This window comes from Gavialis gangeticus, unplaced genomic scaffold, assembly GCF_001723915.1.
Source record: "Gavialis gangeticus isolate Ggan-Ray unplaced genomic scaffold, GavGan_comp1, whole genome shotgun sequence".
Taxonomy (NCBI): domain Eukaryota; kingdom Metazoa; phylum Chordata; order Crocodylia; family Gavialidae; genus Gavialis; species Gavialis gangeticus.
Genome location: NW_017729026.1, coordinates 29,088,050 through 29,094,945, shown reverse-complemented (window position 1 = coordinate 29,094,945; position 6,896 = coordinate 29,088,050).

Below are 6,896 nucleotides of genomic sequence, written 5' to 3'. Positions count from 1 at the left end.
CCCCCGTCCGGTCCAGTCGGTGGGGGGGAGGAAGTGCTCTTCCTGACTCAGGAGGCACCAGTTGCCCATGTATATTATGCGCGCGCGCGCGCGCGCGTGTGTGTGTGTGTGTGTGTGTGTACATATGTATATATTTAGCACAAGCTTTTGTGAGCTGTAGCTCACTTCACATGTAGCTGACTCAGCCTCTTTTCCCTTAGCTTATTTTCAAGAATTTCCTGGGAGACGGTGCCAAAAGTCTTGCTATGAAAAAAACAATCTAGCAATTTATCCAGAACAATCATACAGCTTGCATTTCTTGGACAATACATTAAAGTAAAAGATGGGAAATTTCCTCCAAGGAATTTATAGCTGTTTTAAACCTCAATGCTTCTTCCCATAGTTGTTCATCAAACTGAAGTTTTCTAAGAACTTACACGGTTCTGTACAAACTATATTGAGCTGCCAGAATAAATTATTTTTAAATATCATCTGCAGAGAGAAAATAACTGCATCTGTCCACTTTTTGGTTGTTCATAAAGTGTAGGATCTGAAAGAATATGTTTGATTGGTGGTTTTCTTTTATGGGGATTTTTTGCTTTGAAAGGGGCTTTTGAGCCTGTTATATAGCTGAAGTGTGGTTTGCTCTCTGCTGGACAGACCACTCTCTTGATTACTGACGAAGTGATAACAGGAAAACAAAACCTGAACAACTATGAAGAAATGGGATTTTTAGTTAGGTAGTTTTAAATTGTCTTTTGTAAACCAGTTTAATTCAAGCCTAACTGGGAGAAAATCTCTCCATGAAAGTTTCAGCATTTCCTCTCCTTCAGATATGGGCTAAGAAAACTCATTTCAAAACTATCTGAGCACTTCACTGTATTTAACATGTCTATTCTCACAGATCTGTTGTGTGGCTCAGAGGTACTGTTACCCCTGTATTACAGTTGGGGGAATAGAGGCACAGGGAGACTAAAGGCTAGATTAAAAAGGCTTTATCAGTAGGTACCTAACATGGGATTTAGTCATATTTTAGGCATCAAAGTCCTAAATTGCAATAAAAAGAACATTCCAAAACCATTTAATCTCCTTTGGTACCTCAGTTGTATTGTGTGTGCCCAGAACTGCCTGTCCATTAACAACAAGGGGATAAAAAGCACGCTGTTCAAATTCACAGATGACACTAAGATGTGGGGAGAACTGGGGATGCTAGAAGGGAGGAATAGGCTGTAATCAGACCTAGACAGGTTACAGGGGTGGGCGGATGAGAACAGGATGGGTTTCAACACTGACAAGTACAAGGTGATGCACCTGGGGAGGAAGAACCAGCACCATACCTACAGGCTGAGGAACTCCCTTTTCATCAGTGTAGAGGCAGAAAAGGATCTTGGAGTCATTATTGATGCCAAAATGAACATGGGCTGATAGTGTGGGCACACGGTCAGGAAGGCCAACCACACCTTGTCATGCATCCACAGATGCATCTCAGGCAGGTCCAAGGAGGTGATCCTCCCCCTCTATCACTTTGGTTGGAGTACGGCATCCAGTTCTGGGTGCTGCACTTCAGGAGGGATGTGGACAACATGGGGAGGGTCCAGAGAAGGGCCACTTGCATGATCAGGGTGCAGCAGGGCAGGCCCTATGAGGAGAGGCTAAGGGACCTGAACCTTAGAGGCTGAGGGGGGATCTAGTGGCCATTTACAAACTAGTCAGAGGGGACCAGCAGGCATTAGGGGAGTCCCTGTTCCCCTGAGCACTGCCAGGAGTGACCAGGAATAACGGTTACAAGCTGGCAGAGGGTAGATTTAAGCTAGATATCAGGAGGTGCTACTTCACTGTCAGGGTGGCTAGGATCTGGAACCAACTTCCGAACAAAGTGGTGCTGGCTCCTACCCTGGGGGTCTATAGAAGGAGGCTGGATGAACACCTTGTCAGGGTCATTTGACCCCAGTACTCTTTCCTGCTGTGGCAGGGGGTCGGACTTGGTGATCTGCTCAGGTTCCTTCCGCCCCTACCAACTATGAAACCCAGTGCCCATTTTTGATCTAATGCCATTTAGGATTCAAGAATTGGGCAAAGCAGCACCTGAATTCTTAGGGGCCTAATCTAGTGGGTATTATCTGCCTGGTGGTTATGCTATAGGATCAGGTTGCTTACAAAATGCAGTTCCAATATATGTTTAAAAGCCTGGTCATGTCTTGAATAATAGCTTAGTGGTTTGAGTGCTTGCTGAGGAAGGAGAGGACCAGGGTTCAGACACATCCCTGTGTTCACCTTTTTCTTACTGGCTCCATGCTCTATGTGGTAGTTGTTTTGGGTCCTTCTCCACAGAGAATAAAACCTAGTTTTACAAGTCCCACTCCAGCCAGTGGACCACACTTCTGATTTTTTGTACAGCCCCAAAGAAGGAATTCTACATCTGGTAAAATGAGAGCTGTAGGAAATCTTAAAATATTTTCAATCGAGTATACTTGATTTATATATGTGCATAATTCTGTTGCTAGATTCTAGTAATAGTGTACCTAGATTTTTCTTGCATATCTCTGCAGTCATGTACCAGTCTGTGGACAAACAACTGCCCAACTCTAAAACTATTGTGCTGAGAACTCCAATCCATGACATTTTGTGAAAAAAAGATTTGCACAACTTAGTACAGAAATTGCTTTTCACCTCTAATTTTTATTTTTTATTTCCTTTTCCTAAAGAACTGAATGCTAATTGTAATGTATTGTAGATCAGGTAGAAAAAAAATCATTTTTTTTCATTCAGCCTTTCAAAAAGCAAGGTACTTATTTTATTCCGGGGTGCATTATATGTGAGAAAATATGGTATGTACACATACCTATTTTTTTTTCCTCTTTGATTTTGTTGCAAGTGAGGTAAAGTTACTAAGCATTTTCCTTTTTTCTCAAGGCAGAAAAGTCACCGGACAAACATTTTTGTATGAGTCTTTGGCTGAAGAGTGAAAGTTTCAGCATACAAAGTTCTACAATAGTTCGGACCAAAGAAGAATATTGAAGCTTTCTCTGTTCTCAGTCACATGTTACATTTCTAGTAGGAGAAGTGCTGCTCTCCCACTAGAAATTGTCAGTGTGCAAATGTTCGTTCAGTTTCTCATGGAGAAAACATGCATCATCCATGAGAAAAATTATTCACTTTGACACCTGGAAGATCTCTCCAGCCCTGTAAGAGTGTCATTTGCTAGAATGCAAAACTCTAGAACACTTCGTTCAGAAATTATATTTTTTATTTGACCAACTAAGAAATCGCAAAAAAAAAAATCTTTTTCTGCAAGCTTTTGGGCTCTCATGCCCTTCATCAAGCTCAGGAAAACAGTTGTCCACTTTCACTTGACTTCTCCATGATGGGAAGGAGTTGAGCAGATGCTTCCCCTGTGCCTTCTCCAGACCAGGGGGACTCCAGTCTGGAGAAGGTGCTGAGACATTTATCTGCAGCATGACTCCTCTTGATCGGGGTACCCCTGTCTGCAGAAGGCTTGGAAAACAGTGGCAGCTCAAATCCTCCTGATCACAGGAAGAGTCATGTTGCTTCCCCAACCCTTTCTTCAAACCAGAACTTAACTATTCTTGTGGTTGGTAGGAGTTGAGCTGCTTATGCTCTCCACACACCTTCCCCAGAGCAGGATTCCCCTGGTTCCTAGTGATCATGGGAGGAGTCCAGCTGCAGCTCCCCCTGCCCCTCCCCACGCTGGGGGGGAATTTGGACTGGGGAGGGCATGGAGAGGAGGGGAAAGTGGTAGCTGTATGCTGGAATGCCGGTACTTTCCCTCTTGGGAAGATTTCTACTGCTGCAAATATCTGATTCTCTCTAAATTTTGTTCTAAAAATTCCCTGCTCCCACTAGGTCCCTCATTTAACAATTTAATATTTAGTCACATCCTTAAAATTCATTTAAGCACATGCTTAAATGCATATCTTGCTGACCTTGGGCCTACGACTAATTTAGCTCCAGTACTTAGAAATCGTGGGTCTACAAGCAGAACTCCCAAGTTTCTAGCCTGTTTGTCTTGGGGAGATTATATGAGTGCAAAATCTTTTAATGTGCTCTGATCAGGATTACAGTACACTGTTGTTAAATGGTGGCGGCAGGATTTTAGTGACTGCCATAAGTTATATCGCAGCTTATCTACAGCAGGGCTGAGTCCTGTCTACAATTGATTTCCCTCCCACTTCAAGTACAGGGCTAAGGCCTTCTTTCTGTGCCTATTGCCATGCCATGATTACATTTCAGAGGACCTATCAGGATAGACTCTCCAGCTGTTCAACCTTTCTCATACTTCTTGGAGGAAAACAAGAGGGAAAAACAAATAAAACGGCAATTTGAATCATGTCAAAAACAGGCCTCTAAGTCCTTTAACAGCTTCATTTGGCTCATTGTGACAAAGCTGCAGCCAGTATACTGGGAGTTTCTTGGTATTGCCTCTGTTGTAGCAATTCATTAAAATTTTTCTTGTAATGTGTTAGATAAACAGTGAATCATTTCTTGGCATGTCTGAGTTTTTAGTATGTTCAAATGTGTTTGATCAGGATGAGCTGTTCATGCCTAGTAGGTCAATTTTAAGACAGATATCTCTGTTTTCCAAAAGTACAATTTAGTCTCTTTGATTTCACTCTCCATATTTTGTTCATCTTTTCTTTTGTCTCTTTTAATAAACTACCATTAAAACCAAAAACACTTGCATTTAAAAAAAAGTTTGCCTGATAGGCCACCATTTTGGACAAATTGGTACTTTTGGAAAGAGGGTTAGATCTGAAACACACTGGTGAAAATAACTGAAGGACAACTTCAACAACTTCAATTTCCTATCAGTGTGACTACTACACTAACACCATTCTTCCTAACCAGTAAAATTCACACAACCTAAACCCTCAATATGTGTAGTTTGCATTAACTAGTAGAACTACACTTGTGGTGAATCATTTCCAGACTTCTCCCTGTAAAGGCATATTTTGTGTGAAAGTGCTGTGTACTTGATTATAAAGGGGTCATAACTGGATGTTAGGCTGCACCCAGCCTATTAGTGGTATCTATTAAGTCACTATTACAGACATGGTTATTTGTGCTGAAGGGCTGTAACTACCTCTTTTACAATACAGCTATGTTCTATACTCCATGTGTTGGGTTCCCAACATTCCCAAAGCAGTGGTTCCCAACATTTTCTCCCCATGGACTCTGTGGACAGTGCCAGGCCACATCCAACCTGTGGGCTCAATTTGCCAAATACTAGGCCCAGAGTGTGGGCCCCCAGCCAGCCATAGGGGGTGTGCAGCCCAACCTTGATCTCTCTGCCCAGGGACAACCAGGGAGTGCCCCAGTCTCTATGTGGATATGTGGGAAGAGGGTGGGACAGAGCAGCCCCAATCTGGATGTAGGAAGGCGGGTGCAGGGAACAGCTCAGCTCTGATCTTGATGCACAGAAGGGACAGGGGTAGGGTGGATAGGCCCCAATCTGGACCCACAGGAAGGGGCTGTGGAGGTGTGGGGGAAGCAGCCCCTATTTGGACATGTGGCAGGGATGGGGAACAGCTCAGCCCAATCTAAACATGGAGGGGTTGGTGAGGCCCTGATACCAGTTTGCCACAATGGCCCGGGCTAGTCTGGACCCAGCCCTGTGGAACCTCCCCCAATCCCCCACTGTCAATTTTTCTGATCCATGGGGATTCCCACAGGCTGGATGTCACAGCTCTGTGGGCCAGATTTGGCCAGCAGGCCGGAGGTTGAGCACTTCTGCATTACAGCAGTGGTCCTCAATCTTTGTACTTAAGGCATCCCTCATTTAATCGAATCATAGAAAATTCAGGTTGGAAAGGACCTCAGGAGGTCATATAGTCCAGCCCCTTCCTCAAAGCAGGACCATCCTCAACTAGCATCCTAGCCAAAGCTTTGTCCACCCCTGGTCTTACAAACCCTAAGGATGGAGATATTCTACAACCCCTCTGGGTAACCTGTTGCAATGTTTTTCCTCCTATCTAACCTACATTTCCCTTGTTGCAACTTGAGGCCATTGCTGCTTGTTCTGTTATTTGCCACAGCTGAGAACAGCGGAGCTCCATCTTCTTTGCAACCCCCTTCATGTAGTTGAAGGCTGTTATTAAATCCCACCCCTGCCAAGGCACCCCTCAAAATGCCAGCTCTTAATTTTCACTTGTTTTTTGACTGCAGAAAAACGATAGAATGAGGGGCATGGGCTGCTTAGGGAGCTGTCTTGTATAGGACTGACTGCTGGTTGACATGGAGTTAGACGTGCTTTCCAATGCAAGACGCCTGTATTGGAAAGCTTGTCTAACTCTGTCCCAACTACCCAGTTGGCCCAATAAAGACCAGCACCCTGAGCAGTCTGTGCCTCCCACCATTTCTGGACCATCGCAGCAGGGGCGGTGCCAGCCTCTTCCCAGCGGGGGGCTGAGGTGGGCTAGATAGAAAACTGGAGGGGCTTGCGCTATACATTTTCTGGCCAAATACACTTATTTCTTTTTTTTAATAATACCCACTTAAGGCCTCTGCGAGTGGGAGCGGGGTGGGCTGCAGGGTTGGTGGCATGGCTCCAGGCAGGGGTGGCTATGGGGGTGCTGAGGCAAATCTGGGGGTGGCTATAGGTGCCCAAAGAAAAATAACAGGGCAGTTCTTCAGCTGCAAAGAGCTCAGCCCATTTCGATTCTGCTGCGAAGTCTCTGGGTTTCTCCTGCCAGCCCCGGCTGCGCCCCTACAGCACCCTTGCGAGGATCCCCCGGCTCCCCAGGGTGCTGTGGCACCCGGCTGAGAAGCGGTGTGGTAAAGGGAGGCAGGGACCGCACCTCCCAGGCCCTCAAGCCCCGGCCTCAGCCGCCCGAGCGGGGTCCAGCCCGCGCCCCGCAGGGGCCGGTACGGCGCCTGGACCCCGCTGCTCGGCCCTGCCC